Below are 15,790 nucleotides of genomic sequence, written 5' to 3' on the forward strand. Positions count from 1 at the left end.
AAGGTTGACTCAGCTTTCCATCCTTCCAAGATCAGTAAAATGAGGATTAAGATTGTTGGAGGCAATATGCCCACTCTGTAAATCACTCAGAGAGTGCTACAGAGCACTGTGGAACAGCACATAAGTCATGTCCTATTGCTATTCCCAGATTTTTCTACACCTCCAATTTCTCTTCCTATCCCCTGCCTCAGAGGTGGCTTGCTGCTAGTTCGGCCCAGATTGGCAGTGTAGCAGTGTTGGGAGGCTCCAGCCACTTGCCTGGATGCTTCTGCGCATGCGCAGAAGTGCCACACACACGGGAGCACGCCCGAATCAGTAGTAAAAAAATTAGCAACCCACCTCTGCCCTGCCTTAAACAACTCTATGCATATTTTCAGTAGGTTCCCCCCCCCCACTCAAAATGACAGGAAATTGTCTTGTCAATTTTCAGTGGTTATGGTTAAAGGAACATGAGCCGTGGTGGCGCAATGGTTAGAATGCAGTACTGCAGGCTACTTCTGTTGATTGCTGGATGCCTGCAGTTTGGCAGTTTGAGTCTCATCGGCTCAATGTTAATTTAGCCTTCCATCCTTCTAAGGTGGGTAAAATGAGTGCCCAGATTGTCGGGAGCAATAGGCTCTGCAAACTGCCTTATAGAGGGCTGTGAAGCACTGTGAAGCGGTATATAAGTCTAAGCGCTATTGCAGGAGCCACAATGGTGGTTAGTCTTGCCATCTCAGATGGTACTGTGCTGTTAGCAACCATGCCCTGCAAGGGCTGGATGAAGCAAAACAAAAGCACCACCCAAACCTAGAAATTGCCATCTCTGCTTAATATATAGAAGTATTATCTATTTCATTCTGCAGTAGCTGTAGAAGCATCACTTGGGGATTTTTAAACAATAAGTTGTTCCTTATTGTGTTCCTGATATAGATTGATCTCCTTGCACCTGCCCTTTATATTGACAAAAATGTGATTTAATGAAACAAATGGATCACTGGTAATATTAAAGAAAACACACTGAAGGAGGGGATAGTAAAGCGTAGCAAAGAGAGATAGTGGATGGAAATGGAGAATGGAAAGAAATCAGTTATTAAATACATATATTGCCCACTATTTCACAATAGCTGCAAAGTGGACTTGTTCCATTCCAGTTTTATAAATGTGCCATAAGAAGCATCAAGATTGCCAGAACTGTTCCTTTTGCTCCTAAAAGCCATTTTAACATGCAGAAATCTGGGCTGCGCTCCAAGTGTGTAGTCTTTTTTTGTATTGGAAAATGGTCATTGTGATGGTGTTAGAGTGGAACGTATTAACCTCTGAATATTCTGTGTGGGTCAATGGGTTGATTTTCCACAGAGGCAGGAAGCAAGCATTTCTTATGTAACTTGGCAGAATGGTTCTAGCCTTTCCTCCTCAGTTCCAAGTCCAACTGAGATCAGTGGGATTTGCTTTCTAGTCAGTCTGTTTAAAATTACAGCAATTATCTGCATGTTTGTGGAAAAAAATCCCCAAACAGTAGGTGCAGCAGGATGTCCTCTAAAGTTAACCCACATAACAGAAGTGGGTAATTTCTGATGTTCTTTTTGCTTTATTCAGCCCTGGGGGATGGGAGGCATGTCTGGTGACATCACAGGGCCATCATAGTGGGTAAGGCTAGCATGTGGGGCTATGGAAGAGGGTAACTCCCCATGATACATATGATGTGCAGTTTGGCACTTGGACTTGCAATTCCTGCTGGAGGAACAGACAACAGCTGTAGCCAGGGGGGCCTTTGCACAAATCCATTAGGTGTGCCAATTGTGCCCATTCTGGGAAGCCTTGTTCACATCACTCATACTTTAGTCCCCTCCTGTTTGGATTATTGCTAAGCACCTATCTGGGTTATCCTTAAAGACTATCTGAAAGTTGCAACTGGTCCAGAATGCAGGGGGATGTGCAATTTCAGCTATCCTGTCAGGGTTCAAATAGCATCCAAAAGTAAATCAGAGTCCGAGGCAAAATATTGCTCAAAGTTCCAATTTATTAAGAGAGCCATGTTGGCACATCTGGGAAAACCATAAGCGGAAAGCTTCCTGGTTTTCCCCACCAGGTTGAAAGTTCAAGATCTTGCCCCCACACTCACAAGTCCATCACATGGTCCAATCTTCCACTGCCATGCTGGCAGGTCCACCCATCCAGTTCCGGTCAGGTGCAGAGGTGCAAAAACAAAAGATGACCTTGTCTTTCTAGAAAGAATTTTGTTATGGCCACATATCATCTAACTCCATACAACCCTCCCTCCCATTTTCCCACAATTGAAAATGCATAGTAGAATAATAGAAAGTGTGGCAGGCCAAAGATCCAAAAGACAAGATGTCTGCAGGCCTGACATATCCCCTGGTTAAACTGTGTCATCTGTGTGAGCTGAATTGGCTCTTATTTGCTTTCTAAATGCAATATAAGCTACTTGTTGAAGATCCTCCATGACTCAGAGGCAGCTTATTTCTGGGATTGCCTCTCCCTGAAAGTATCTGTCCATCCTATTAGGTTAAACAGAGTGGGTGCTCTCCAGGTTCCTCCCTTAAATGTGCAATAGGACCTTAGAGGCATATCTTCTCAATGGCCAACCTGGCCCTTTTGAACAATCTCACACTGAGATTTGAAGGATCTTTTAACTTTCTCAAGGGCTATGAGGACTAGGTTCTTCCCCTAATCATTGGGCTAAAGTGGGAGTTGAGCTCAGAAGCTGTTTGATTGGATGCCTGATGGGAGGAAGGATACTTCTGTTTTTATACTTGAATCATTATACGACATTAGTATCCATATATAAGTTCTAAAAAAAAAAAAAATTGGGACAGGGGTGAAAGACCGAATTTTCCCCTACCATTACTCAAGGAATGCCATTGCATCTACATACATGTTGCAGGTTCCCTGAGCGTGAGATTGGATGTTCTCTTCCTCTCCAGTTCATTTCAAAGATGGAGGAGGGAAGCCTGGCCGGCAGGCAGGCAAGCAAAAAGGAAAGAAGAATGAGAAATAACCTCTAATAGTAACTTGAGAAAAATTTGTCAGCATGAAAGAAATAAAACCAGGATGGTCCTTTGGGCCCTGCTCTAGCTCTCTGGAAAACAAAGTGAGGTTACTTTAGTCTAAGTATTCAGAAGTCTTAAATCCTTTGCTATTATAATTTAGCTATTTCATCACAGCTTCATCAAGGTCTTTCCACCTGGTCTTGTTGGATGTAAGATGCTTGGATGATAGAAAGGGTGAATGCCAGAAGCTTTACTCATTGATGATGAATGAAGGAAATTGTCTTCCTAGAGTCAAAAAATGATGATTCTATATTCAGATTTAGAATGGTATGAAAATAGAATGTTGGTTCGCTTCGCTTGAAATCATTCTGTAAAAGAGTTGTTTCATTAGGCTCAGCAGACACACAAGTCTTTGTGAAATCTCTGGTTCTTTTAACTTCTATGATTTTCAAATACATAATAGAACATTCATGAGTCTTTTGTCATCTTCCTTCTTAATTTTTCCTACTCTGGCATGATAAGGATTGAAATGATACAAACAAGAGTTTGTGTAACTGGCTCTCAGAGACTGATAAAACAATAAAGATTGAATACCTCTCTCTACATCTCTACACACACTTTTTTTTAGATTGAAACCCACACTGTCCTTTGAAAGTAATATATTGGGGGGGGGTGTATTTCAAAAGGGGGCAGGGCCACATAAAAGTATTTTAAAAATAGATAAGGAATGAAAATTTAATTAAATATTAATAGGATGACTTTTAAGTAATTTAGCTACTGAAGTGCAAATGGAAAAAATGTAAGGGGAAGCTTGGCCCAATTCTACCACACACCCCGCCCTCTGCATATAATTAGAATATTTGTACAGAGATACAGTATGCAGGCATTCATGAGTAAAATTTCACATACATTAACCAGGTTATAGACCTCATCCAGGAGCTGGTTTTTTGGTGCCCAAGCCCAGACTAAGGGTTGCAGTGCTTATCTCCTTAAGGCATAATGAAACTTGGCATTGTGATTTTGACCTTCTGCCAGCTGCCATGAATAATTGGAATGGGATTATACCCAGGCATCCTCCACATGCATTTTGCATTCAGGAAGTCCCAGATTTAATCTTTGGCATTTGTAGGTACAACTGGAAAATCTTGGGTTGCTGCAGTGAATCGGTGCAGGCAACACTGAATTAGATAGACCATGATAGATAGGCATTCGTGTGACCATGGTTGGACTGATGCACATTTGAAACTCTAAACTGGATTAACAAAGAACACTTCCTGTAATCATACAACACTGTGCCCTAATCATACGACTGTTTTACCCAACTTGGTATGATATTGGTTGGGTTCCCACAAGATGCTAAACTACAGTTACTTAATGGAACAGTACTTGAGGATGAATGATGGGGGACAGAGGTAGGATAGAGATGGGTTTCCGGAACAAGATTTCATTGGCAAAAAATAACTTTACAGTTGTTGATGACATTCAGAAATAACTTGGAACAAGGTAAGCACCTACCTTCAAAAGTTCATTAAATTATTATTTATCTAGCGTATGATGAAAACATGACAGAAGAGAAGTAAACATATGCATATAATCCATACAATTATACATAAATTAAGCAAGTCCTTGGATCTAGCAGGACAAATTAAAATTGTTTCTGCAAAGTTTGGCCTGATGTGAATGGATGTTTTTTTTTTGTATATATACAAAAGAAACAAGCCAATAAGCAAAAAGACATTTTTCACATTTTTTAGGTTCAGTGGTTAAGACGCTGAGCATGTCGATCAGAAAGGTCAGCAGTTCAGCGGTTCGAATCCCTAGCGCCGCGTAATGGAGTGAGTTACTTGTCCTAGCTTCTGCCAATCTAGCAGTCTGAAAGCATGTAAAAATAGGGACCACCTTTGGAGGGCAGGGAACAGCGTTCCATGCACCATCAGCTTTTAGTCATGCTGGCCACATGACCACGGAGACGTCTTCAGACAACGCTGGCTTTTCAGCTTTGAAACGGAGATGAGCCCCACCCTCTAGAGTTGGGAATGACTAGCGCATATGTGCCAGGGGAACCTTTACCTTTACCTATTGTAAGGAACCCTAAGGAGAATCTGGTATTGTCAGAAACATCATAAGTGGGATTTGCGCTTCCCCTAAGGAAGCTGTCTTGGATGACTGAGCTTTATGCTGAGGGTTTGGGTGGGGGAAGTGTTTCACAGAGACAGGTGAAGTGGTGTCATTATGTGGCACTGACCCCTGGGGCTTATATTTAGTACTCCACCCCCCACCCCCCCCATCAGGGATCTAGAATGGAGGAGAGAGGAGAAGACTGCAATTTATCTGGGCCTCCCAGGCTGGCGGCAGAGGGTAATTACCGTTGTTCTTTTTCTTTTCCCAACTAATTTCTCCAGCACCCTGGCTTATTAGAGGGAAGGGAAGGAAACACACCAACCAGTTCAAAAGTCCTGAGGGATGGAGGGGGGAGGGGGAGCGTGCAAGAGCATCTGCTCCTGACATCTGAGGTTACTTTGAACCTGTTGAAATAAGCGGTAGCGGCTTTATTGTTCCTGCCAAGTGTTCAGCTATGGCGATTCAGGCTTTTCAGACATGTTAATAGCACAGCTGCAGGAGGGAATACTCACCCTGTGTGACTTCAGAGGATGCTCCACACGGGCTTGGCTCCCCCCTTGCCATGGAAGAGAGCCGACTAGGTTAATTTCTCCTTCATTCCTGGGCTTGTCCATGCATTGCTTTTCCTTCACTGTCATGTGGTTCTTCTTGTGCCCCGTGTTTGAATTCGATGCGTTTTCAGAAAGAAAGGATTTATCGGGGGCTACTAAGAATGATAGAGTGGTTCTAGGGAGGAACTGTTTTCTTTTAATAAAAAGTTTTTTTATTTTTAATCTCATACATACATTTACAGGTAACTATTCTCATAGTTATTATTCACGCTGTGTATTAACAGTTCTAAACATTCATTTTTCCATATAAAAATTTAAATATATAATCGGGATTGCTTTGCTTACCATCCCACATGCCTATTTTATTTTACCACAACCCTACTTTTCTTTCCTTTTCTCCCTCCCTCCCTTCTTCTCTCCTTTGTTCTTTCCTCCTTCCTTTCCCTTTTCTTCTTCCCCTTCCTTTTCCCCACTCCTCTTCTCTTCTTCCCCTTCATTCCCTTTCTCCTACTTTTCCTCTCCATCCCTATCTTCCTTTCCTTTCATCTTTCTTCTTTCCCTCTCCTTTCCTCTCTCCTCCTCTCCTCTTCCTATCTTTCCTCTCTTCCTTTCCTCTTTCTGTTGTTGTGATTGCACATTTTCCTCTTTCATCTGGCGTATTTTCAGGATGATATTCCAGCAAACCTGGTTCTGTCTTCATGTTTACCATTTTACATTGCCTTTTCCTCGTTATATTTTCCAATCTATTATTTATTCATTCTTTGAACATATATTTGTATATTAATACTTTTCTCCCTCTTACCTTGGGAGATACTGTTTTTATCCCCCCCCCCCCGCTAAATGCCATTTTCAGGGGGTAAGCATGCTGTTGCTAGATGTTCTGTCTCTAGTGTTTCTGAAAAAAAATATATTTTAGGGGAAAAGTAGGATGCTGGATTAACTTCAGCATCCTACTTCTGAATGCTGAAGTAGGCATTTCAGCAATCAAATGAAATGCTGAAATGCATTTCAGATCAGAAGTTAATTCTATATAGGATTAACTTCTGATCTGAACCAGCAGGATGTATCTTTCTTTATCAAGCTTGAAATGAAATACAGTTTAAAAATAAGAAAATCAATAGGAGTACAAACAGGAACAATAATGGTGTGTGTGTGTGTGTGTGTGTGTGTGTGAGTGTGTGAAAAAGTCAAGATGATAGCCATAATTGATGGAAATTTTGCCTCTTTCCCCCCTCCTCATTTGTTGCACTGTTTTTAAAAAGTGTGGCTTTGGTCACAAAGCCTTTTTTAAATCCTTCCTATGATTGCCTCTGGGTACATGTCAGTGAAGCAGTACTAAAACAACCAAAGAAAACTGTACATCATCTCAAGTAACAGATAACACAGACCACAATAAATCACCATGTAAAACTGCTGTGTCAAACATAGAAACCAGGTGGGAAGATCTTTGCTCTTACTAGAAAGTCTTTAAAGTAGGTGTCAGAAAAGACCCTTTGAGCAGGGCATCCCATTAAAAAGTGTTAAGAGACCGTTTGCTGCCTTCTTATTGCTGCCTTCCTATGTACGATATCTTGCTTTAGAGCAGGGGTGTCAAACTCGATTTCATTGATGGGCGCTTCAGGGTTGTGTTTGACCTTGGGGAGGGCTGGGTTGGGTGTGGCCAGTGTGTTGGAGGTGCCTGTGGCGGCCCAAGTGCCCTGCCAGCAAAAATGTGTTCCCAAGCTCTGTTTCGGCTGCGACGGCCACCTGCAACCCTCTGTCAGAAAAATAGGAGCTTGGGAGGGCTGCACGAACCCATCCCAAACTCCTTTTTGCTGGCAGAGGCACTGTAGGCTGGTCCTTCGTTGTTTCCAGGGCAATCCTATGGGTCAGATCTGGATCCAGCCCCCGGGCCTTGGGTTTGACACCCCTGCCTTAGAGGAACAGCTGGTAGAGGTGTTCTGACCTAGGCTTCCCCAAAAAGCACGAAACAGATTCCTGGTCCCGACAAAACCCCTTTTATTAAACAAATGTGAATTCCTCTCATTCCTATTCAGCAAAGGCTTTCAAAGACGAATTTATGACCACAGACCTTATCTAGCTTGGAAAGCTACCATGTGAATATTTTCCAAATGCAGTGCTGTGCAAGGAAAGACTTGGAGCAGAGTTTCTGAGATTCACAGACAGATCTTCACACTCCTGAAACAAATGAACAAATGAATTGTTTCCTGCTCCTCTTTTATTTCCTATGGGAGGGGCCATTCACCATCCACCTGTGGCTTTACTCCCAAGTTGACCCTGATTTCTTAATTGTTCTTTTCTTCTGGCAGCTCTGCACATGCGCACGCTGGGAACAGGCTTCAGCTGTTCCTCTGCCTCACTGCTGTCTAGCTCTGAAGGTAGCTGAGAACTGCCAGACAGCCTTGGCCCCACCTCTGCCTCCAATTTTCAGACCTCTCGTCTGAGCCTTCCCCAGCCTCCAGGACTGGCACATGTTCCTTCCCAACCTCCTCACTGTCCGATTCTGCTGCCAGCTCTGCTGGCCACTGGCAGGCCACAACAGGAGGTCCTCTGCTAATGAGCTCATTACATGCACAGTATACATAGGAGGAGATATTATCTCAGCAACATTTCAAATTTTGTTGAGTCTTCAAATGGTTTGGGAGCCAGTGAAGACAACCAATAGGTATGATATGCATGCAATCTGAAGTTCTTTTTTGCTTTACCATTGCTTCTTTCTTGAACTTTACATCAGAAAATAGTACTATTCAGGGATAAGAGCATTGGACTGATTGATATAGGAGAAAAGATTGGGGAGCTTCAATCTTTTTGAACAGAATTCTATATCTTCCAGGTGGGAATATGATAGCTGATTGGAAGATAAGAATAATAATGTGGTTTGTTTTTGAAACTGAAGAAACTAATTGACCAGTAGGAGTGGTCAATCTGTTTTTCTCCAAATAATTTGGACTAAAATTCCCATGAACGTGGCTATTGGCTACATTGAGTAGAATATATGCTATAGATATCAGAGTTCAAGACTTTTGCTGGGATATCACTTTGCTTTTGTTTGATCTCCATGCAACATGCTGTTGGATTACTCCCTGAAACACATCTTTTCCACCTGTTACACTTGGAATGCTAGAGGAATTTATTTATGGGAGGCATATTCCTGGCATGTTCTTTCCGTTCTCTTATGGCTTTCTAGCTTTTTCTCTTGACCAGTGCCTTATTGAGAACGGTATACATTACAGCGGAGTCCAAAAATGCACCTTCTGGTGACAAAGCTTGTTCTGTCATTACAACTTATTTATACTCCTTTTCCATCCGTGTGGTCCTGGGCCCTCTCAATGGCTAGTCCACTTGCCTGTTCTTTCCATGGACAGAACTCCACAGCTGCAGGCCTGCCCTGTTCCATATTACATATAAGTGGATACGTTTGGGTTCTGCAGCTGCTGCTAACAGAGAAGGCCAGACTGACAGCAGGTGGACCTGTTGCTGCTGCTGTTTCTCCTCCAGGAACTACAAACAAAGACAGGAACCTGAGGAAACAATTGATGGGATCTGAGCCTAAATATAGTAATAGAGCTGGTGTCTTAGAATAAAAGAGTTTGACTGAGATCCATAACTGGCCAATACTTGCAGACAGAGTGTTTTGATCCTTGGTGCAGGATCCAGAGCTGACCTGGTGCCGACTGATGTTTTCTTGTATCTCTCAAAGTTACCGCCTAGTGCCAGAATTGCACTTATTTTTATATTCTTTCTTTTTATTAATGAATGGAATGATATCGCGTGCTGCAAAGCAAGTCCCAGCCTAAAGCACAATCTGTATTTTCAACAATATTAGAAATGGATGTTGAAAAAGTCAGGAAATTGCAATTAAAATATATTTTGGGCAGGAGTGGCTTGCTGCCGGCAGTACTGCCGGTTCACTTTGTGCACCCGCCCACTGCACACACATTGTTTGTGCATGCGCAGTTGCCTGTGAATTCTATGTGCATGTGCAGAACAATATAAAATGATTAAAATACATGCCAGCAACGGCATGGGTGACTGGGGAACCTGTTTGGGGGCATGGCCAGCCTGGTGTCCCTACTGGTTGGTGACCCAGTCGCAATTTCCACTACCGGTTTGCCCAACCAGTGCGAACCGGTAGTAGCTCATCTCTGATTTGGGGCATCAGGTTGGATGCTTTCTTTTGGATATTCCTGCTATAGAACTAGTGATGAAGGTCTAATTTTAGCTTCAGTTTTGTGTGTGTCCTTCCTTCCTTCCTTCCTTCCTTCCTTCCTTCCTTCCTTCCTTCCTTCCTTCCTTCCTTCCTTCCCCCCTCCCTCTCTCCCTTCCCCCTCCCTCCCTCCCTCAAACTTGTTCCTTCCTTCTACCCTCATCCACCATCTATCTTCCTTTCTTCTTTCCTCCCCCCTCCCTCCCTCAAACCCTTCCTTCCTTCCTTCCTTCCTCCCTTCCTCCCTTCCTCCCTTCCTCCCTTCTGCCATATTTAGCTTACTGATTTCCATTCCCATTCCTTGTTAAAGCATTGTTTTTAAAAGGCTATTTTTGTAAGTTTTTCTTCTTTGAATGTTAGCCAGTTTGGAAAGGAATAGTTCTTAAATATCAGATTTCCTATCACTACTTTTGGAATTTAATAAATTCCTTAATACCATATGCCATATCTTCTAATGCTAAAATCTCTTGGAACAAAAATGAAATATGATACCTTTGTTGAAATTCAACATTGACTGGTGAGATATGTGCACGTGCGCTGAATGCAAAGCCTTTGTGTGAATGTTCAAAACATTAGTATGTTAATTCCCTATTTTATATAGTACTCCATTTATTAGGATTTCTATATTAATGTGATTGGAAGATCTCTGTGAATGGTTGAAATTTAGATATTGATTACTTCCTAATTTATGAAGAATATCTCTTTAATTCTTACTTGGGCTATTTAATTGAATTTCAGCCCACTTTGCTCTCCAGTTGTTTTGGATTTTAATTCTTATAACTGTCTCCCAGGTGCTACATTTTGTTCCAGTAGAGGCTTTCTGATGAACCTCTGAGATAACTTAATATAGAACACATTACAATAGTTTAGATGGCAAATTGTTGCAAATCAATACTATAAGCCTAATTTACTAATTTACTAATTTAGCTGATTTTCTTTCATTGGTCTCCCAAAGGTGCTTTTTCAAAAGACAACTGGTCCCTAGGGAGTGGGAGGCATACAAATTTTATTAAATTGTAAATTGGAAAATTGGAAGTTTTTTTCTGGAAGACATTTTGCTTCTCATCCAAGGAACTTCTTCAGTTTGGTTCAGTTCTGAAGAACTGAAGGAGCTTCTTGGATGGGAAGCGAAACGTCTTCCAGGGAAAACAATGAAAGTCCAGTTGCCTCTGGAAAAAGCACCTTTCAACCATGACCTGGATGACTGTGAATCTCCAGAGACACTTTCACTGTTCTCCTTTAAGCTGGATCTTGATCATGAGGCACAAAGCATCTGTTGTATGGAAATAATGTCCCATAACAATCTTCAATTCTGACATACAAGAGAATTAATTACCGTATTTTTGGAGTATAAGACACACCAAGATTTCGAAGAGGCAAAAGGGAGGGAAAAAAGGTTCATCTGATACTCTGAAAAATACGGTATTTGCCCAGTATTTCTTCAGTAGGGCTGGGGATATGGTTTTTGTATGACTGATGGCAACAGAACCTGGTATGCTTCTGTTCTTTTGTAGATTTTTCTAAGAAGCAATTTATAACACATCCAGAATCTCACAGCCATTTCCTCTAGCAATTTACCTACGAGATAAAGTAAAAAACATGCATTATTGATACCCGTGTTCTGCATTTTGCAGTTATTTCTTCCAATGTTGTTAATTTTTTATCTGCAGCTTTGAAGGAGCCAGGGAAAAGAAATGAATGGTAGGGAGTAGGGGGTGCAGAGAATAGAATATATGTGTATGGGTTAATGTATGAATTTTGCATAATTTTAATATGATGGATATATAGCTTTTAATTTTATTTTAATAGTTAGTATTTTGCACTGGGGAAACATTGCTCTTATTCTCTGAAATATAGTTAGGCTTTTTATGTTTGTGAATTTGACTGGTATATGTTTCCTCTTGCTCTGAAATATTTATCATGACCTTCTGTAATGATGCAGCTTAGGTCATCGTCTTTGCTTAAGCCTTATATTCTAAGGTTTCAGTTCAAGGCAGGTGAGATAATTTATGAGCTGCGGTCTTTAAATATTGCTTTCTATGCCAATGTCCATCTCCCTCCCTCCCCCCTCTCTCACACACAATTTCCACAGTTGAAGTCTTTACAACTGGTGAATTCCCAAGCCATTTAGTTAAATCAGTGGGGGGCATTTTGAATTTTGACAGCATTCTCATAAACTGGTTGCTGGCCAATCACAAAATATCACATTATCATAAAACAAATTGAGGTAATGTGCTCATTAACATTCCAGCCTTTCTAGGATCCTCTTCTCACCTCAGTTAAGATCATTGGTAATATGCTCGCCTCAAACCTCCTCTTTCCATTTCTTAGAATGCTTATGGGAGGATTGCATGAGCAAACACAGGCAACAAATTGTGGTTTGTAATCTTCCTAGGATTTGAAGATACCTTCTGCTTGCTTCTTTCTTCGGATTACATAATTTAGGATGTTTGCCAGGTTTTTGGGAAGTCATATTTCATGAGTATTAGTTGTCCTCTTGGAATCTTCAGAACTACAGTGTTAATAGACTATATGAGGGGTCTCCAACTGTGGCAACTTCAAGTCTGGCAGCCTTCAACTCCCAAAATTCCCCAGCCAGCAAAGCTGGAAAGCAAAGCTGGCTGGGGAATTTTGGAAGTTGAGGCCCACCAGGTTTAATGTTGCCAAGGTTGGAGACCCCTGGACTAGATTAAATGGGACAATTTAGTATAATAAAGTTTCCTATGTTTCTGAGCTTCCTATGTTTCTTAACCCGCTAATCTGAGATAAAATTGCAACATATTCCCTGCCAAGGTTAAGATCTGACAATTTAAACTAGCATGGTGACATTTGTTTATGATCCAAATTCTCAAGACTTTGCATTTGCAGGTGGCGGTTTTTCTTAAAACAATTAGAGAAGAGGACATTAAATTCCCGAACCTTAGGTAGAGTAATAGTGAACAGCAGGCAGATCATCTTCATGATTTACATGGTGTGAGGCTCCTGCCCATTTATCTTTCCCTGAAACAAAAGGCATATTTTGTTAGATATTACAGAAATTAGAAGGCTGAATTAGTACCATAGCGGCAATAATTATAATAGGCTTCCTACCATGATTAAAGGTTCCTTTGATTGTAAGGGATAGAAAACTTAACTTAGGTTTCTGCTAGCAGCAATAAAACAGAAAATAATTTGGACTTTTCTTGAATTCCTTTTGATTTTCTACCACTGAAATTGGCAAGCCAGACTCACAGATTGTCTATATTCCATGGTGGTCGGCACTTGTGTTTTTGTGCCAGCCATATGCCTTATTCCGGTGGACTGTTCCAAAATAATTTTCATACTAATTTTTTTCCATTGGATAAAGATCATGGTAATTACGACTAACAATATGCAACTGGTAAACAGTGACATGTTGTAATGTTGAGTGGAGGGACTTAAAGCAAAATGATTTAAATTGGTGATTGAAGAGTTTGCTCATGCATAACGTTTATTGATGATGGTGCATCATTTGCTCTTGGCTTATTTGTTATGCCTTCTGAATGTGATCACTTATATTGTGAGGGCTAACTGCTTTGAGATTTTGCAGTGAATACTAAAGTGAAAAGCTCATTCCTCCTGCTTGCAGTGTGCCAAAGGAAAAAAAAACCTGCAGATATCGGTGGTCACAACCCTTTCTCAGTTTCACCTAACTTATCTCTACAGAAGTAGCATTTTATGAAACAAGGATACGTATGCTAATTTGGAGCTTTATTGCGATAATAAAGTTGGACTGCTCTGGTAGTATTGGAAGTAACATGAAAAGATAATTTGATTGGCAGGAAGCTTTCAGATATCTGAAAATTGACATTTTCATGATAGCACATAATACTTAAAGCAGGACTTGTAAGCAGATTTAGAAAAGCTTGCTCAATTTTGAAATAGTTGCAACAAGCTTGAATCCATATCAGAAACAGAACAGTGATGATAGTCGATCAGTACTGCTTTAATTTTGATGGAAGATGAATCATTGGAGTTTAGAACTTTAGATTTGACCTTCTTGATTTCTGAAACTAAAGAATTCCATTTTAAAGTAAAGTTATGGTTTTCCATTCCTATTGTTCATGGGCTTATATATTAACTTTCTTGTTTGGCCAAATTGTCTCAGTGGTAGGGTTCAAATTTTTTTACTACTGGTTCTGTGGGCATGGCATAGTGGGCGTGGCCTGGTGGGCCTGGCAGAGGAAGGTGACTGCAAAATCCCCAATTCCTCCCAATCAGCTGTGACTCTGGAGGCAGAGAATAGATGGGGGCAGGGTCAGCCAGAAGTAGTTCTCTGATCTACTCAAAATTTCTGCTACCGATTTTCCAGAACTGGTCAGAACCTGCTGAATACCACCTCTGCCTTATCTCCATCATATTGTCTTCAATAGACCCAACTTTCAAAAAGTGAATGCAAAGTTTTTTTCTTTCTGAGAAAGATACCGCCAGCCAAATGGTTTAGAGACCTGCGTTACAAGTGGTTATTTCCTATCTGACTGGTTTGTTTCCCTCATTCAATTTGGAAGGAGAGAGGCTTGATAGGCACATATGGAAGAATAAGTGTTTAGACTCATCTGAAATACATGTATGCAGAAATCAAAGTCCTCCTTCTCCGAGGCTGTTCCACCCCATTGTTCTTACTGTTTCGTATATGCATTGGTAGAACTTTGTGGCTGCCACTTTGTGCCCAAATAGTGATGGGGCCTGTTGAACTGCTATGTACGTATAAGTCTTTTGTGTTTTCTTTTAAGCAATTTTCAGTGGAATTTGAACAGTGTTTGAATCTAGATCAGTCTAGGCCAGTGATAGCGAACCTTTTTCTTATGGCATGCCGAAATTGTATGCACGCGCGCTATCGTGCATGCACATGTGCCCATACCAATTCAATCCTCCCCACCCAACTATAAATGTGTGCACAACTCATCCGCACATGTGTGCATGACCTCTCCCCAGGCTCTGGAGGCTTTCCTTAAGCCTGGGGAGGGTGAAAACGGCCTCTCCCAACACCCCTGGAGGCCCTCTGGAAGCTGGAAATGTATCATTTCCGTTTGGCCTGTTGGGGCTGTTTTTTGCCCTCTCCAGCCTCCAGAGGCTTTCCTGAAGCCTGGGGAGGGCGAAAATGGCCTTCCTTGGCCTTCCAGAAGGCCGCAAATCAGCTGGCCAGCATGTGCATGCGTGCTGGAGCTGATGGCTGGCATGCTAACAAATATAGCTCCGCGTGCCACCTGTGGCATGCGTGCCATAGGTTTGCCATCATGGGCCTAGGCCTTATAATAAATATTTGGTCCCACCCCCACCAGTAACCTGCAAAACAGTAACTTCACATTTACCTTTATCTTTCCCAAATATAAAAAAAATATTCATCCTGATTCCACTACCATGGGGAATGGGACTCAGGGTTTCTCTGCTACTGCCATTTCTCCCAAGATTAGTTCCTACAGGTAGGCAATATACTTGTGTGTGTAGGAAAATATAAAAGCTTGATAATTGCCATGTTCAATGAAACAGTACTCTCTTCTGCAGAATACTGTGACCATGGCTGGCAACTTTTGTGGCAGCTCCAATAACACAAATATAGACAAGCTCTTGATGCAAAAGCTGCAATTAATATATGAATATATGGGGGTGGCTCAGTGGCTAAGATGCTGAGCTTGTCAATCAGAAAGGTCAGCAGTTCGGCGGTTTGAATCCCTAGCGCCACGTAATGGAGTGAGCTCCCATTACTTGTCCCAGCTTCTGCCAACCAAGCAGTTTGAAAGCACGTAAAAAAGCAAGTAGAAAAATAGGAACCACCTTTGGTGGGAAGGTAACAATGTTCCATGCACCTTCGGCGTTTAGTCTTTGTAAAATGTTAAGAAAGAGGTATCAAAACCAGAGGGTGATTCTGGATGCCATAGAGCGGAGTTGGAAAAAACTGT

Source organism: Thamnophis sirtalis, unplaced genomic scaffold (genome assembly GCF_051295495.1).
Source record: "Thamnophis sirtalis isolate CommonGarterSnake01/CBP01778 unplaced genomic scaffold, rThaSir2_p1.2 scaffold_1, whole genome shotgun sequence".
In the NCBI taxonomy this organism is placed as follows: domain Eukaryota; kingdom Metazoa; phylum Chordata; class Lepidosauria; order Squamata; family Natricidae; genus Thamnophis; species Thamnophis sirtalis.